The sequence below is a fragment of the Lepidochelys kempii genome, chromosome 1 (assembly GCF_965140285.1).
Source record: "Lepidochelys kempii isolate rLepKem1 chromosome 1, rLepKem1.hap1, whole genome shotgun sequence".
Lineage (NCBI taxonomy): Eukaryota > Metazoa > Chordata > Testudines > Cheloniidae > Lepidochelys > Lepidochelys kempii.
The window spans coordinates 57,739,245-57,757,915 of NC_136380.1; the positions used below are offsets into that span (position 1 = coordinate 57,739,245).

Genomic DNA, 18,671 nt, shown 5'->3' on the forward strand with positions numbered 1-18,671 from the left:
CCATATGCAGCTTAAAATTGCTGGAGTGCAGGAACACTATGTCATGTCCTCAACATACCCCTTATGCCAGGGCTGTGGGGGCAACTGCTCTGTAGCAGGAGAATTCTCAACTGGCTAGTTAGAGTCAGATTCTGGCCACTTTGTGGTGCATGCATGGCGCAAAATGGTTAGAACAGGATCAGGGAATCTGGACCTTAATTTTTCAGATGCTTTTCTATATTTTTCTCTGATTACCCTTTTGTTTATGGCCTCTCCAGCTATATTCTCTAATAAATTCCCTGTTTCCTGGACAAAAAGCTCATATTTTCTTTTAGTCGGTATACCCTACTGAAAACAAAGGAAAAACTGAAGTTCTGGGTTATTTGAGGAACTCTTACTCACTTCTTTCTGCTTTCTAGCAGTTCCTTTTTTAAAATATGTCTATTTTGAATATATTTTTAAAAAAACTTTTCTTATATCACTGGGCTTCCCCAGCCAGCATCATTTTGTTCTTGGTTTGGCTTCTTAGGGTTTTTTCCCCTTTATTTTATATCTGCAGTTATATGATGATAAGATTAAATTTAATCATTTCAATCTCTGTTCTTTTCCATTTCTCATAATTTTTTTATTTAACTAATTTCACTACTTTTGCCAACCATCCTTTCAGCCAAGTCTTTAAAAAAATCTTCATATTTTGTTGTAGTGTCATTGTAAAACCATGGTTTCCACTTTTTAAAAAAACTCTCCCATCTTCCTTCTACCTCATTTCCTAATATGGTTACCCATTTTTCTGTCTCATCACTCGCACCAGAAATATTGTAAGCTTTTGATCATAACCTCCAAAATTCCCTCCTTTTTTTCAGAGCTGTTACCATTTTCTCTTGAAAAAGAAAAGGAGTACTTGTGGCACCTTAGAGACTAACCAATTTATTTGAGCATGAGCTTTCGTGAGCTAGTCAATATCAGATCCAGGATTTCATTGGGCCCCATTGCTTTTTTCAGTTTTTGAAATACCGTAAGAAACTATCCTCTTGTATCCTACTTGAAAAAACTTAAGTTTCGTGTATATAATTAAAATACCTCTTTTAATTACTTTTAAATTTTCACACACTTAGCATCAGATCCATAAGTAATACTTTTTTCCTAATCTCAGATTAAATACCATATTACATGCCTACATCCTAAATCCCTCATGGTTTATACATCCTTCATTTTAACCTGTGAAAGTGACTTTGCCTTCAACTGATCTTCCTTATATAGAAATGTATTCTTTTATAGTTTTATTGTAGTAATGACTTGTCCAACCATGTCTGTAATGTAATCAAAGATCATCCAATGGGAATTGTGGCTGCTCAGCATTTCTCAGGATCAGGCCCTAAAACAAAACTGGTTATGAACAGAAACCTCTATTGTTTCTTGATTATTTCCCATAGGTTGTTCCAGCTTTTAGGGACAGTGTATTCTCACAGTCATCTCAATGTACCTATGTAATATTCATTTAACTTAATTTTTTCTTTTGGATCATTAGCTTCCCCTGCTTTCACAGGGTACTGACCAGGAGTGTAATGTGAATGCTGATCCATGTCCCCCAGTCTCTTAGTGATTCAATGGACATAACATTCATTAGAGTACCACATTCTGCTCTATCTCTTCAAAAGAGTAGTTCTCACAGAAAATACTCATAACAACAGCAAAGAAAAAGATCTTCCTTCCACCTTCCAAATCAGAAATTATGCCTCTCAACCTGGGAGGAGAGACAGACATGTAACCCTCCAAGTTGTCAAGTATGCGAAAGAGAGGCTTCAAGGAAGAGGGTAGCTAAAGCTCAGAGAAAAGGGGAAAGCAGAAAAACAAGATGATGAAAAAAAAATCAGAAAAGAACAGAGGTGAAACAGAGAAAATAAAGAGAAAATAGAGACAGTGGCAAATGTGCCAGGGCGCCTAACAATCACTGCAAGGAAAATGCTAACAAATAAACTACAGACAGTAATTCTTGAGTACAGGAATGAGAGCTATATGCCAAAACATGTTGGAATCATGTTTTGCTAAAGGGGGAAATGGGAACAGGGAATGGGGGTAAGGAAATTGGAATCATGTTTTGCTAAAAGGGGAAATGGGAACAGGGAATGGGGCTGGGGAAATTGGAATCATGTTTGGCTAAGGGCAGGAATGGGAACAAAGACACAGGTGTAAGGCTCTGTGGTGTCAGAGCTGGGAAGGAGGATACTAAGGAAGGAAACTGGAATCATGCTTGCTGGAGGTTCACCCCAATAAACATCGAATTGTTTGCATCTTTGGACTTCGGGTCTTGTTGCTCTCTGTTCATGCGAGAAGGACCAGGGAAGTAAGTGAGTGAAGGAATAAGCCCCCTAACATGATTCCAAAACATGATGCCAAAACCTAATATCACACTAAATGCTGTTGCCGAATCTGTGCCATTATAATTAAGATTGTTTTATTCTTTTTACAATAGAACCTCTCACACCTCAATACAGTACTTCTTTTCCCATTACTTTTAAAATATTCTTTTAACTTTGTTGTGAATATTTCCCTTAGGCTGAAATTTGTACAAAACATTAGCCTAGAATTTAATTTTCTGTGAAAAAAAAATTAAGAAAATCTATGTGGCTGTTTTGGAGTGCTAAAACTGTAGTAAAAAAACCCCTAAAATTTGTTTCTAAACACTTATGTTTCACAAAACTCACAGTCACATTTTCTAAAAGATTTTTGGGCCTGATCATCTCAAATTAGGACTAGCAGGCTGCTGACGTATATTATTTTTAAAAGTGAAATTAAAATGTTTAATTTAAATACATGAGATATTGCACAAATGGATATTTTTGAGTATATAAAGACTTTGAGTTTTAAGCACAAACTCAGCGTGCATGTGTGCCACTAGTATTTGAGTATTCTAAATTGCATTTTAGTTCTTCAACTAAATGTTGATCTTGGTATATATATTTTGGTGATTGGATAGATGTTTTCTCCTGAGGGAAAAAAAAGGAGGAAGAGCCTGACCTGGATGTCTGAGGGAGGAATAAATGTAGAGCTTAAGAAAAAGTAAGTTAAACTAGTTATTATCCCTTGAGTGTGTAATAATAATTTATCTTCTAAATTGCAAGTTTTTAATTATCTATATTTATTCTTAACAATAAAGCAATGAATGAATATCTTGGGTATTCCACAAAATGAAAGTGAAGGGGTAATTGTTCTGCCATGATGCTTCCATAGCGTACTATGAAAAAGTAAGCCTCACAAGGTCATATCTCTAACTGAATAATTTTTAATCTAAATGTAATGAATTACTTGCAGTTCAGTAGTTATTTGCTGATCAACATCACAATGTTTGACTTAAAACAATATAATTTGAGAAATAGCATATTTGCAGCTATCTTATTCTGAGCAGAGAAAATGTACTGCACTTATTTGCATCTAGTTCTATGCAGTTTGTACTACAGAGCAGTTTGTATTATTGTACATTACTTGTGTTTACTATGCTGAAGTGCACAGGAGTGTTCAGTGAACCAAAACAAGTTTATCCTAGTCAATGGAAAGGCACTAAATAGTAAGAAACCAGTAAGTCTGAAATGATGAATTATTTGCTGCATAATACTAAATATATTTATAGCAAGACAAACCTAAGCTTGTCCTTGTTGGGTTTCTGTATTCTGTAACATGAAAAGAGAGTTTATTTTACCTCTGTATTTGGCACTGGTGAGAACACTGCTGGAATAGTGTGTCTAGTTTTGGTGTCCACAATTCAAGAAGGATGTTGATAAACTGGAGAGGGTTCAGAGAAGAAGCTCGAGAATGATTAAAAGATTTGAAAACATGCCTTATCGCAATAGACTCAAGGAGCTCAATCTATTTAGCGTAATCAAAGACGATTAAGGGGTGACCTCATTACAATCTGTAAGACCCTACAAGGGGAACAAATATTTGATAATGGGCTCTTCAAGTCTAATTATATTCTCTAGAGAAAGGTATAATATGATCCAATGGCTGGAAGTTGAAGCTAGACAAACTCAGACTGGAAATAAAGCATAATTTTTTTAACAGTGAGGGTAATTAACCATTGAAACAATTTACCAAGGGTTGTGGCAGATTCTCCATCACTAGCAATTTTTTCATCAAGATTGGATGTTTTTATAAAACACATGTTCTATGAATTATTTTGGGGAAGTTCTATGGCCTGTGTTATATAGAAATCAGATTAGATGATCACAATAGTCCTCTCTCCATCCTTGCAACTCCTCCACAAGGGCCAGACAGAAAACCAGACACTGCACTTGGGGTAAAAGGGACTGAAGATACTAGCACCCCTGGCAGTGCAAATCACCCAAAGGGGGATGGGAAGGAAGCAAGGCAACAGTCCTACCATCTAGCACTGGCTGGCACTCTATGGCGCTGGCAGAGCTACCATATGTCAGCCAAGGAAATCTGGGAGGCACTATGACTCCTGAGGCACAATCCCTGAGAGGCCTGGTCTACACCTAAAATTTAGGTCAATCTAGCTACATTACTCAAGGATCTGAAAAGTTAATTAAGACAACCTAAGCCATAGTGTACACACCTTCAGGTCGACAGAAGAACTCTGCCCCACCCCTGAAGGCAGACCAGTATTTACACATTGAGTCATACATACACAATGGTCCTTAGTGAGTGAGACAAAAGTATATGCAATCAGCCTGGTTTACATATCAAATTAAAACAGGACCATCCTGTCACATCCAATGTATTCTAAAAGATATATTCAAAACCTAAATATTGGACTACCTAGACAATGGTTTTACACTGGAGACTTTACATAACCTTAAGAATTACAGCCTTATAAAAACAGGAGAAAAAAGAGCAAGTGTACAACTTTCTAATGCAACAAGAAGAGTAAAACAACATGCACAATTTACCTTCTTGGTTCTTATGGTGAATCTGCACCAGCTCTGGCCCTTCAGCATATATTAACACAGCTTAGGGGTTGCTCTACATTACGCCAACTGCCTATGGTCTTTATAGAACAAGTCAATTGTGAACTGGCATAATGATTGTGTGCTCTATCCCACCCATTTGCACCCCTATGTCAGTGTGTGTGTGGGGCAGTTAGCATAGGAATTAAATACTCCATTTTACATCACCTGGGGGCTCCTGAGCTACACCAGAAAAATTCTGAGCTGGCCAGTTAGAACCAGATTCCTGAACAGTGCAGTGGATGAAACAGAAGAAAAGAATCTGGGCCTGTATTTCTAGGTTTAAAAATAAGCAAGTTTAAGCACTTTGGCTTATAAGGAAAAAGAACATAGTTCTATTTGCAGTTTCCACAGAAAGATGTTTGTTGCATCAGTTAAAAAGAGTATGTAGTTTACCCTGAATATTTAATCTGTTACTTATCATCAAATCCATTTAATTTAATATACCGTTTGTAATTGAACCAAGCATGTAAACTAGAAGGGTAACAGATTAAGTTATTTTTACTACCTTAATATTTTATCCTTTTTCATTCTTTTTCTCCCCTCCCCCCCTTTTTTTTGACAGTTTTCACACAGTTGTTTTTCCAGTATTGAAAGGTAAGTTAACTCTAATTATATTCTCTACAGTTATATTTGGTTATGTATAGTCCAGATAGGACTTGTGATCAGACATGGGATTTTTCATACTGTATTTTGTTGTGAAAAGGAAGCATCTTTACAGAGTCCTATTTTTTTAACGCGTTACTCCAAGACCACTGAATTATTATTTTTAATGTTAATATTCTCTTTATTACTGGACAAATTCATATTACAAAATTTTAAAGCTTTGAAAATAAGGCTCAGTAATGGAACAACGCTTTATGCTATAATAACCTTAGAAAGTAGGATGGAATCCCACTCCTATAAAAGGATCTGCTCACAGAACAAAATATACAATGATCTTTGCAGGACTGACCCTATATTAACATCTCTCATACTTTACTTTTATAACAGAATATTTGTACAAGAAATACAAGTCCACTTCTGTCCTTCATCAGCCACTTTTTGAAGCCACAGTAGTCAATCCCAAATGATTTATGTCTTTAAATACTTTATAAGCAGCTCATTACATAATAACAACTCTTTTATATTAAATAAAAATAGCAAAGAGTTAAGACAAAAACTTGAATATAATTATGGTATATACCCTTTTCTCTAACAAATCACAGACAATAAAAACAACCTGTTTCTAGTGATGGGAATTCTCAGTTACTGGCCTTTATGATCACAAAATCTACCTTTAAAAGATCTTTTAAAAAGTGACACAGTAACTGTCATTTTATAAATAATACTAACGTTTGGTGCAATACCAACTTGATTATATAATTTATTGCATTTATGACTCTACTGTACTATTTAGGCTCACTAAGTATATACAGTACATTTGATCAAGCATTCTAACTTGATATTGTTCAGTAAGCATGAGCCTCTAGGGCAGAGGTGGGCAAACTATGGCCTGTGGGCCACATCCGGCCGCGGGACCATCCTGCCCGGCCCCTGAGCTCCCAGCCAGGAAGGCTAGCCCCTGGCCCCTCCCCCGCTATTCCCTCCTCCCCCGCAGCCTGAGCATGCACTCTGGCCCACCGCTCTTGCTGGGCAGCGCGGCAGCGTGGTTGGCTCCGGCAAGGTAAGGGGGCAGGGAGCAGGGGGTCCCGGGGCGGCAGTCAGGGGACAGGGAGCAGGGAGCGGTTGCATGGGTCAGAGGTTCTTGGGGGGGGGCAGTCAGGGAGCGGGGGGGTTGGACGGGTTGGGGGTTCTGGAGGGGGCAGTCAGGGGACAGGCAGCAGGGGGTGGTTGGATGGGGCGGAGGTTTTGGGGGGGTCAGGGAACGGGGGGGCTGGATAGGGCGTGGGAGTCCCAGGGGGCCTGTCAGGGGTCGGGGGTGTGGATAGGGGTTGGGGCAGTCAGGGTACAGGGAGCAGGGGGGGGGTTAGATGGGGGTGGGGTCCCAGGGGGCAGCTAGGGGCAGGGGTCCCAGGAGGGGGCGGTCAGGGGACAAGGACTTGGAGGTTGGATGGGTCAGGGATTCTGAGAGGGGGGCAGTGGGAGGGGAAGATAGGGGGTAAGGGCCAGGCTGTTTGGGGAGGCACAGCCTTCCCTACCCGGCCCTCTATATAGTTTTGCAACTCCGATGTGGCCCTCGGGCCAAAAAGTTTGCCCACCCCCTCTCTAGAGTATTTAAGGTTAACATGACATCTGACAAGCAATAACAGTAGATTCAATTTTTAGAGACTAATACTGGATATACAACTTACAGCTTTAAGTTATTCCAGGGAAAATCTACCCAGCAAAGGAATGGCAAAATACAGTTGCCCACAAAAGTTTACAGACTGCGAGCAGAAAATGGAAAATGTATTTCTGTGTTTTATTATTACTTGTGTTCTTTCAATTTTATTTATTGTAATATCAGGTCTTAAAGGACACATATAAATTAACCACTTAATTGAAATTATAAAGAAGTCATGTAAGTGGGTATCTGACTTTAGTCATCCATATAAGTTTATAAACAGAAAGTAAAAACAAAAAAGATAAACTAATATATAACACAAGCCCCCAATCCTACAAAGGGATCCATGTGAAATGACTATTCTACTTGTATGGATTCTCTAAAGGTTGGGAGCCTAAAAAATATATTCTTCAGCTATTTAATAAGGTAACCAGATCACAAAATACAACATACTTTATCACAAAGAAAACAAATTATCACATACTTTAAGGTATGCTGTGTAATATGTAAAGAGACGAAATGAGAAAAAATAATATGTCATCCTAGGCAAGAAGAGCTCAGCTGTAACTTAAGAAACAAAATAATATCTTATTTTCAAGAAAAGTATGTTTGAAAAAAATAACCCAAAAGTTTTGAGTAGCTAAATGCCTATCTGCCAACATCTGACATATATAAATATAGCTATATGAGGAGAAAAATGAGGATACACCTTTTAGCTCCAAGAAATATGCTGGACTAGAAGATTTTTTGATGGAAGAATGGAAAAATGATAAATATTTATTAAAAATAAATAAATAAAGGATTATCCCTACTAAGGCTCAATTTCAGGAAAGGACATAACATGCTGAACATACATGCTCAACTTTGACATCAGTGGGACTTTAGCGTGTGCTTAAAATTAAGCACATTCTTAAACGTTTTGCTGAATTAGATCCTGAATAGGAAAGGTTAGCATGTAGGAGGAATATGGAAATGACAAAAAAAACCCACAAGGCTTTCTGTTGCTAAAGAATAGAGGTAGGAAACCTATCACTGTAAGAGAGAAAATGAAAAAAATTTATATTGAAAAAGCTGAAGAAAAATATGAAGTGCACAGCTTGGAAAACTGCAAAAGAGCAGATAACAGATTTTTCAACACAAAAACAATATTTTTCAATATGAAAACATGTACAAATGTTCATTTTCCCCTTATGTGCATAAAAATACACAAATAAGAAATATAAAACAAGAATGTTTAGCGAGAAAGGGAATGCACTAACTTCCCAAATTTTTTTAACCTTCTTTACAATTGCCATTGTTTACATTTTATCAAACTTTGTTTTCAGGAATTTGTTTAAACTCAATATAATGTGCTAGACTCTAATCTAAGATTCCAAGAAAACAGATTTTTGTAAAGATAAACAACAATTAATACCGATTATAATAACATCCATAATATATTAATCATTCCTTAATATATTTGATAACACAAATAACTCAAATTACTACCAACACATAGATGTGTGATACCTTGTTTTGGAAAAGGAAGATTTCCCAACATTAATGGCATGTAGAAATAAAGTATCGGAAATCCTTCCCACAGAAAAAATTAGACAGCTACATCAGCATCAAATAGTTTTTAATGCATGCTTACCATTTGTGGAATTTGAACAAAATAAATATACAGATAATGATAAGAGGTTGACCAAATAGAAATTGGTCTTTTAAAGGGTGCAGGTTATTATTAAGATCTGTTAGTACTTGCATAGACAATTCATGTATGTTAATAATGACAAAATTAAAAGTTTTAAAAAATAAATCATTTATTTAAAATCTATTGTATGGCAACATGAACCCTAATATACATTCACAAGCCTGATAAATGTTTTCAGCAAGTGGAGCTGAGATGTTTTATCTCTTGATTCCTGGGTGGTCAGGGTTAGAAAAACTTACCAGACACCTGACGGTCAGAAAACTAAACCTACTAGTCAAGAGGTAGATATGAAAGATAAGAATGTTGGGACCCCACCCCTGAGGTTTAGGGGCAATGTCCTGGTAAGAATGCCAGCTCCTCTGCCATCAACTGCTAGGAAAAATGAGGGTACTGAGATGTCTACTAGAATGCTGTTCCTGGACTATGTTTGGAGACTCTTTATCTTTTATACTAGTAACTAGTTAGTAGGCATCTTATAATGTGAAGTTCCACCCTCACATAACTGCTGAAAAGGATAAAAAACATTCTATCTCCTCTCTCACCCACTAGAACATTCTGGCTACTACCAGGGTATTTAGGTCTCCTCTACTACTCTATGCCTCCCCAAGTCATCTGGTTGCTGTGAAAGGTTCCCAGCCTCCACTTTCAGGTCCTCTTCCCCTGTAAATAATTTCAGTGTCTGCTTCAGCTCACAATGTTCCAAGACAGCAGCAGAAAACTGAAATTTCTGGCAGTTTCACCACTGCCTACAGGTAGGGTGACCAGATGTCCCGATTTTATAGGGACAGTCCCAATTTTGGGGGCTTTTTCTTATATAGGCACCTATTACCCCCCAACCCCTGTCCCGATTTTTTACACTCACTATATGGTCACCCTACCTACAGGTTTCTGAATAGGAATGTGAAACTGATTAGACTTTCACTAATACTGCTGCTTTTGACAAATCTACAAGCAGAAGCAGAGGCACTAAAACTATCTGCAGACTCAGGAAGGTGACACTACAGTTCACATTTGGTCGGAAAGGTTATCTTTGTAACAATAAGGGCCATAAACGTAATTTATTTTTAAATGAAAATTTTGATTCTGCAGAAATTAGTGGTTTAGATGCGCACACTTGCTCAGGTAAGCCTGCCATTTGCCCAGGGCAAGTTGATTTTCCAAACTCTGTATATGACTATCCTTTGTGCATCTAACACAGCACTGCCCAAAGTGGTGTGGAGTGTGTGACTTTGTGCATCCTGCTAGTAATAACTGTGCTGCCACATTAAGGAGCACCCAATGATACAGCACATCAGTGCCCAACTGCAACATGTGACTATGGTGGCACTGTAATGTAGTGCCAGCTACTAGTAACTAGGAGCTAATTTATCCTTTCTGGTAGATTGTACCATCTGTTTTTCTTTCTTTTACCAGTATTTCTACTTTTCCTTTCTTCTGGTTCTCTTGATTTCTTCCTTTTTCTCTGGCTTTCTTCAACTTACTTTCACTTCCCCATTACTGCTCCTGTCACATACCTACTTTCCCTGCTTCTCTGTTCTTTGCAGGGGGAGAACTTGTGTTGCGTTCACACACACTTTCTTTAGACCTTTCCCCCCCTTCTCTACCATCATTCACAAATAATACAGAACCTTCTTCTACTAGGGCAGCAAACTCCTGATCGGCCCCTTGTGGCCAGCAGAGGCTCTGCCATGGCCTGCTTCTGGTTTCCCTCTTCATGGCCCCTTAAGACTTCCACACAGTCTTTCTCACACCCCCCTCCTATCTGGGGTTTGTTAAATAATAGAGACAGTTCAAAACAGTCCTCAAGGTCCTCAAAATAAAATCCATTACCACAACCCAAAAGTTCACTTAGCTCAGGCTCTTCTACCACACAAGGAGCTCTTCTCCTTCCCCAGTCTGCTCTTCACAAAGCTGCCACTCCTGGCCCACCCTAGTGAAAGCTCAGCCTTCTGGATTTGGCTTTCTTCTCCTGTCAGCATTTCCCCAGTTCCTACAGAGAAGGGAGCATATATACTGCTCTCCTTCAGAGAGCTCCTTGCAATTGGCTGGGAAAGAGGGGACTCTGCCCCATCCTACACTACAGAGCTCCTGCTCCTGGGCCCTTAAAGGGACAGTGTTGTGGGTTTCTCGCCCCCATCCAACTACTAATTCCCCAGAACCACTTCCTCTCGTCCAGCTTCTGCCATTTCCTGAGACTTTGTTTATTCCAGTGTTCCTAGAATAGGGTTTTCTGGCCTTCCTCTAAGCTTAAAGGGCCAGTATACTCCATTACACTTCTGATTCCAATACTCTGTCACTTTCTATCCCTTCACTGATTGAATGGGACCTCTTTCAAAACATTCTGCTGGCTGTCTGAATAGCAGAAGGGAAATAAAGAATATCAGCATAGATGTGCAGTGTTACAATATCACCACAGTTACACAGGGAGAACTCCCATACAGAGTTTCTGATCATTTAAACATAAAAGCAGGAGTCTTGATAGTGATTGTACCCACAATTGCAGGGAAAGCACTTCTTCCGCAATCCAGGTAAAGGTCTTTGTAATCACTCTATGTGAACACAGTGGCACATGACATTGTAAGTATTATTATTATTTAAGCACTAAGAGTGTGATGGACACAATAAAAGATACAATTCCTGCTCCAGGGAGTTTAGAGTTTACTGAGCATATCTGATGGAATTCACTCAGAATTCCAGATTAGTTTAGTTTACTTAAACCAACTTTGACAAAGATACATAGTGCAAGTGCACATTTATTAACATTCCTGTATGCAAACCAACAGAAAATAATTACATTAGTAAATTTTGATACCGTAGCTACACAAATACTAGTGTAATCAGTTTTTACAGAATTTTCTCTTGATTTCAGAAAGATTGAGAGAGATAGAGAGTATGTATCTAGAAGGAGAAATAGATTTAATATTTATGAAAAGTGGAAAAGAGAAACAAATTCATATTTCCGTATCTAGAAGCAATACTACTGTATCCCACATTTAGATGATAAATTATCCAGTGAATAATGAGATCCCTGGTAGATATGCTGTATATGTTTTTTAACAATAAGCTAAATGAGGATTTCTTGGATACATAACTCAAATTTCCCAATTCACATTTTTACCCATAGTCCTTTTTTAATATTGACATATCAATAACTATTGGAAAATTCAACAATTTCAGTGTATGTAGAGTAAAATTTTCTGATCTTGTGACTCAATATCCACAAAATCTTAGTGCCATTAAGAAGGACATGTTTTGACAAAAGTAATATATAATTTGCCTAACGTACTGCCAAGAAAACATAATTAGAAAGGTATGTATAAATGAAATTAACCCCAAAGTCACAACTTTTTTTAGCACAATGTTAAAACTACTCTAAGCAAAATATTTTAATGTTTTAGTATTCTTATTTCATACCCTTTGGCACATAAAAGAAAACAGATCTGGGGGAAAAAACAGGACTTACATTATCTCGGTAAGAAGGCTCCGGAATTCACCCTGAGGAGTCACACTAGGGCCCCGATCATGCAACTGACTTCTCACAAGTAGAACCCAGCCCCAGTGTGGCGCCTCATTGACTTCAATAGAGTCCAACTCACACAGAGTCAACTGCAGGATCTGGGCTATTGTGGAAAGGACAATAATGAAAGCTCCTTCACACACCTGCAAAAATAGGTACGGAGATAAAAAAATTAATTATTAATGTGCTCTTGTGTCTTCTCACAGCCTGTTTAAGTGTAGTATTTATGATTTTTTTTCATTTGCATGTAGTTTTATTATTTGTTTTTTATTTAAATCCTTTTTTTAAACATTGGTTTGAAAAAAATCTTTAGGACATGTACACTAACTGATATAATATTCATTAACATCCAGGGAGCTTTTACTGTTATATGGTACAAATATATATTTAGACATATTTTCACACATTTTTAAATCATTAATGACTCCAGTTTCTTTGGTTTATTGTGCAAATACCTATTTAGGTTCTGAGCATGGAAGCTGAACTATGCAGGCAGATCCCTGAGCCAGTCCAGAGTCCCAAAGAAGTCAATGGGCTGGCGCAGGGATCTGACTGTATCAAGCAGCTTCCAAGATCAGGGCCTTAGAAAATATGCAATAAAAATTGTCATGAAAATCAGTTTAGCACTAGCCACTTTTTAAAGTTAAATTTGTTGGCCTTTTTAAACAACAATTCTTATGAAAACAGAGTATTGTTGATTATTTGCTAAAATTAAGCTTTTAAATCAAAGATGTTTAAGATACAGGAAGTGCAAAAAGTCATTTTAAACAAATAAACATCTCTCATTCCCTGTTCACACAGAACTTACATTCAGGTTTTTTTTTTAAAAGAACACTTCTAGGTTGAGTCCATTCAGGGAAATGTCAACAGTGATCATGTTTTTATATAGAAACTACAAACTCTTTAAAAACAGGTTTGTAATGGACACCATGAAATAACATTTAACTGGTGACGCTAGACAAGGGACACTGTCAATAGCCATGATGAGTCTAGCCTTCAAATTTGACACACTCCTAGAAACTTGCAGAGGGAAAGGTGTCTCCCATTTTTAAACATGCACACAGGTACAGAAGTAACTAGAGAACTAGTTCTCAAAAACAAAGGCTACATGACTTAAGAAGCCAGCTCATAAACTAGAAGTAAATATAAATACATTCATAATATAAACACAATTCTGTTGGAATCAGAGATACCATACTATCTATCTGTTTCTCTGCTGGCTCTATTCTTGTGAGCAGACAAAAAAATTGAACTCACAAGAATCCTGTGTTCTACAGAGATCAGAGTCCAAAGTTATCAACATTTTCTATCCCCTGACATCTCTCCTGTGAGTGAGCAGTGAAGCAGATAAAATGTGTGTGCCCACTTTCACAATCCCAACAAATCCAGTGTCCTGGGTTCAGGGCAGTTTGGCTCCTATATGGGACTTGAAGACTTGAAACTCTAGTTTTGGCAGGTAGATAGGTTTTTCAGTTGGTGCAGGAAGGCAAATAAATAAAATTAAAATCTGCATTTCAGGGAGCATGTGCCAAATTTGAGACTAATCGCCTTAATAGTGAGGAGTATTTTTTAATTCAGTAACATGTTATATGCAGAGCCCTGGGTATTCTGTGATTCCATGGCTGAAGAATTCACCCCTTTCCGCAGAATTGTACTGCAGAATCTAAACTTTCATTTAAAAAAACTGTGGGTGAAATCTTGGCCTTATTTCTAATCCTTATGGTTGTAGAGACAGCTTCCACAGCATCAAATGAACGTAAACTGATGCAATGTTTCCTGCCTGAATCTGTGAAGAACCTGAAACAATAGCTCTGAGAGGCGTGATGTGCCCTATTCCTTGCAGTCAGGGCCCCTTGGAATCTATGATTCTGCAAACACAGAATTTGACATTTTCCCAAGATGGCATGGAATTTGGTATATTGCTGCAGACAGCCACCCAAAATTTTGTTGTCTGTCTCACTGCTCTGCTGCCTGCAGTTACCTCTTGCTCTCCATCTTTCCCTAAAAGAAGAGATTAAGTGGATTATAGTGCATGCTTCCTACACTGTTCCATGGAGCTAGGCAGCGGAGTGTGTCTAAGAGCTGAAGTCCAGCTTGCAGTCCAGTGAGTGGAGAGAGCCAAAAGTATAGCTTGGTGAGCTTGACAGCTAGAGAACAGCATAGCAGTCAAGGCCTAGGGAGCCAGATAGATGAGACACTTGAAGCTGGCCACAAACCCTCCTTCTCTGACAGGGATGAAAAGAAGGTGGTTCTAAACCAGGCTGCTAAGAAAATATCATGGGAGTCAATGCCTAGAATTGGAGCTGGGCCATCTGAAAATCCTAGCAAAAAAATCCATCCTCAAAAATAATTGTAAAAAAATGATTATCAATCAATTTTACGTCAATTAGTGTTTTCAATGATGAGCCACCCATGTGTGTGTTTGTGGTATGACAGGGGGATTAGAGTGAAAGTATTACATACTGATAGAATACATTAATCTAGAGCCTTCGGGTTGTTTCCACAGAATTTGGTCCTTCTGTGCCGCAGAGTCACTACACTTTTTTCAGTTGGTGCCAATTTTATATGTCCCTTCATGAAGGTGCAAAATAATAGAAGTGCAGTTCAGATTACCTTTTTTTAATATTCACCAAGACTGCAGTTAACAGGCAACAGGCCTATAGAATGCACTGCACTTCACCCCTTTCTCTGCAACTTCCTGCTTCTCTTCCACTCCCACTTAGCCTCTCCCCAGACCTAAAAAAGGTTCAGCGATACACATTCATTCAATGAAATATTTTCAATGTGCACTAACTTTTTAAGAGGACAATGGATATTAAACAACCACCAGAAATTCCTGTCATTGCCTAGAACTAGCATTTAATTCTCTGTTATGTGAAATAACTTTTTATATCTTCTTTTTATATCCTGCTTCACCCTCTTACAGGTTACACATGCATTGATATTCTTTTCCTCACTATTCTGCTGTAGCTGAACATTTTTGGCATGTGTTTCTTTAGCAGAAGAGACAGAGTTGAAATCAAAAGGTTCTATGGCAGTTAGATTTAGGCAACCAGTGAAAAAGGCACCAACTGAAAAAAGTGTAGTGACAGCCACAAAACTCCCATAAAGGGAAGAAAGGCAGGGGATAGTCAGTGAGGAAAAGTTAATAGGAAGCTGAGCGAAAGAGGAAAGGTTAGTAGGAAACAGGGTGTGTGAGAAGTGTAAGAGAAGTGAAAGTGTTTTAAAGGGAGAAAAGGGGATGGAACAAAAAAAGAAACAAAGGCCCTAATTCAGCAAAGCATTTGGAGCAGAATTTTCAAAAACACTGATCTAACTCTGCTCCCATTGAAGTGAAAGATAGAGGTTAATTCTGAGAGCTTTAGAAAAGCCCACCCTTAAGCATGTGCTTAACTTTAAGCACATAAGTAATTCCACCCCTATGCTTAAGTCCCACTGAAGCCAATGGGACTTGACCACAGGCTTAAGTGCTTTGCTGAAGCAGGATGTGATTACTTGTGTGCTTAAAATTATACACATATTTAAGAGTTTTGCTGAATCTGGTCTCATGAAAACCAGAGAAAAAGTGACTGAGAAAGAAAAAAGAAACAAACTGTGAAATCCACATTAAAAAATAAATGAGTTCCTGGTTATTTCTTTATGCTCTGAGCATAAAGGTTGGATTACTGCCTGGTCTCTCTTTGGTTTAAATATAAAAATAAAAACTTGTTTTTAATATAATGAATATATTGTAACACAGCAATTACCTCTGGCGAAAGATAATTAATTCAGTGAGTGATACCATTAATACTAAAGTAATTATTGACACAGGGTTGCAGCCTTAACTATTAAGGGGACTCACAGTCCTCTATGCCTACTTGCATTTGCACTTCCAAAACAGATTGTGTAATTAGCTGGGAGAGGGTTAATCTTTCCAATATTACTATCTCTATGGTAACAGGACCACAGAGATAGAAGGAGCTGTGGAAATCATGAAAGCAGCCAAGAAGGCGGTGCTCTCCATTACTTCTCACTCTATGATACTGCTACCATAGTGAAAGAGAAGACACAGAGACACCATCTCATAAGTATACCAAAAATCATCTGGAACACTGTCAGCATGCCACAGGTTACTTGTTATCTCTGTCCATCACTTGGAACCTATAGACCACATTTTGCGTACCACTGTTTAAAACTGTTCTCTACCAACAAGACAAGGAAAAAAGAACATCTTTATGTAATCATTAAATTATATTCCAAAAAAATCCTGAAATTTATCACACTGCTCCTTATTTTTCAGCCTCTGGTCATCATTTTCACACCTTTCCTAATCAATTTAAAACTGTGGAATAGTACCAGGTTTACTGCTGGAGGCATGCTGTTCTGGAGCAATGCAAACAAATGGATGAAATATTCTGAAACATATCCATAAAACTGAAAAAATAGGCTTTATATTAATTTTAAAAATAAATAAATAAAACCCGTAAATAAATAAAAATAATATTCTTAAAATAAATGCAAAAATACAAAAGACCTACATTTAAATCTCAATGTTTTACAAAGAATATTAATGGGGAGAGTGAAGGATTAACTCTCAAATTCTATTCCTACTCTGCCTCTTTCTTATGATCTTGGGCAATTCACTTAATCTTTCTATGTTTTGTTTTACCCATCAGTAAAATAGGTATAATAAAATAATACTTTGCACTTCACAGAGATATTGTGAGGCTTAATAAAAGTTGATGCATGCTGTGAGGTCCTACAGGCCACATACCAGAAATGAGAAATTGGAGAAGCAATTGAACAACCTAAATTAAGCCAGGATTGGAGGAAACAGATTAGGTAGCAAAAAAGCAAATAAATAAATGCTAGACAAAGAGTTTATGTTATAGGTGCCCAATCCTGCATTAATATCAGTGGCATTCCATTCAGATGCAGGAATTCACCCATACAGAATTCAAGGCTCCAGTGCTTCGAACACTTGCACTTATGTTCAACTTTATTCATGTGAGTCATTCTATTGATGAGACTATTCATGGGGAAAGTTAAGCACATGCATAAATGTCTGCAGGATCAGGGTCTAAAGTTGGTATTAAGGGACTTATCTACAGAAGTTATTGTATCAATGACACTTATTTTTGCAAAGCCATGGACAACTGAAGAGGTAACAAAAGACTGAGAAGAACAATTACGATATCTATTTTCAAAAAATGAAAGAAGTATGGTCCTGGTGATTACCATTCTGTACATCTGTGGTGCCCAAACTTTTCCTGTCGTGCCCCCCTTACCAGTAATGGAATGAGTTTGTGCTCCCCCTCCATTACTGCACAGTTGGCTCAGCAGAGGAGACTGGGCTGAAGGTGGAGCTGGGGGCAGAACTGGGGATGGGGGAGGAGCTGGGGCTAGAGGCAGAGCTGGTGTGGGGATGGAGAAGGAATGTGGGCAGAGCTAGGCTGGGGTCAGAACTGGGCTGGGGGTGGAGCGCAGCAGTGGCTGGGCCAGGGCTGCGCAGGGGGCGGAGCGGAACAGGGTGGCACTGTGGGGCTGGCCTGGGCCCTGCCACACACACCCCAAATGTTTGGGGGCATGCCCCATGGTTTGGAGACCACTGCAGGGGTGCCAGAACAGGGGAGGGCCAGGAGGCCATGGTCCCATCACTTTTAAAAGTGGGAAGGCTATGCCCTCCCACTATTTACCGGCTGTAAGGGTGAGCAATGGGGAGACGGGGCGGAGAGGAATGAGCCGGGGGCAGGGTTTTGAGGGGAAGAGGCGATGCAAGAGTGCGGCCTCTGGGGAAAGCGTCAGCACAGGGGCTAGACCACTGCTATACATCTAAGTTCTATGACTGCTAAAATAAAACATCCAGTGAAAGAACTGAATAGTCATGGAGAATAAACTACTTTCTCACCATTAAATGTTTTCCCTTCAGTTCAGGGTTGAAGCTCATTGGCAGGGCACTGTGAAGAAGTTTGCTGTGCCACTGCCCCCTGAAACTTATCTATGGACAAATATAGGGCTTCAGTTTCAGCAGTTGCCAAACTGGCACCTTTCAAGAGTGCTAAATTAACAACAAAAACATTAAAACAGCAAGTGTATTGATATTTAAAAACCAGCAACATTTGGACAGGTTTATCGATGTGCTACTGTGGAATCAAAGCTCAATAACATCTCACTTCTTTACTTAGCCCCAGCAAAGGAGGATGTGCTTCATTACTCTTTGGGGGCCTGGTAGCTATTTCAGGATCAATGTCAGGGGTTTAGAATGAAATATAG

General features: G+C 38.6%; 2 long non-coding RNA genes across 20 annotated transcripts in view; one reads left to right on the forward strand and one right to left on the reverse strand.

The window, feature by feature from the left end:
* LOC144930557 (uncharacterized) overlaps positions 1-18,671 on the forward strand; it is a 66,482-nt gene that overhangs the window by 17,858 nt on the left and 29,953 nt on the right. For 16 of the 19 annotated variants that reach the window (XR_013635815.1, XR_013635817.1, XR_013635819.1 and 13 more), the window contains 2 exons: positions 2,957-3,039; positions 5,509-5,540. This is a non-coding gene — a long non-coding RNA (uncharacterized LOC144930557). Of the gene's footprint in view, positions 1-2,956; positions 3,040-5,508; positions 5,541-5,936; positions 6,676-18,671 lie in introns of those variants that run through there. The other 3 variants (XR_013635807.1, XR_013635809.1, XR_013635808.1) reach the window with 1 other exon arrangement.
* LOC144930561 (uncharacterized) overlaps positions 1-18,671 on the reverse strand; it is a 38,945-nt gene that overhangs the window by 14,835 nt on the left and 5,439 nt on the right. Inside the window, exon 2 of the long non-coding RNA XR_013635831.1 lies at positions 12,366-12,562. This is a non-coding gene — a long non-coding RNA (uncharacterized LOC144930561). The remainder of the gene's footprint in view (positions 1-12,365; positions 12,563-18,671) is intronic.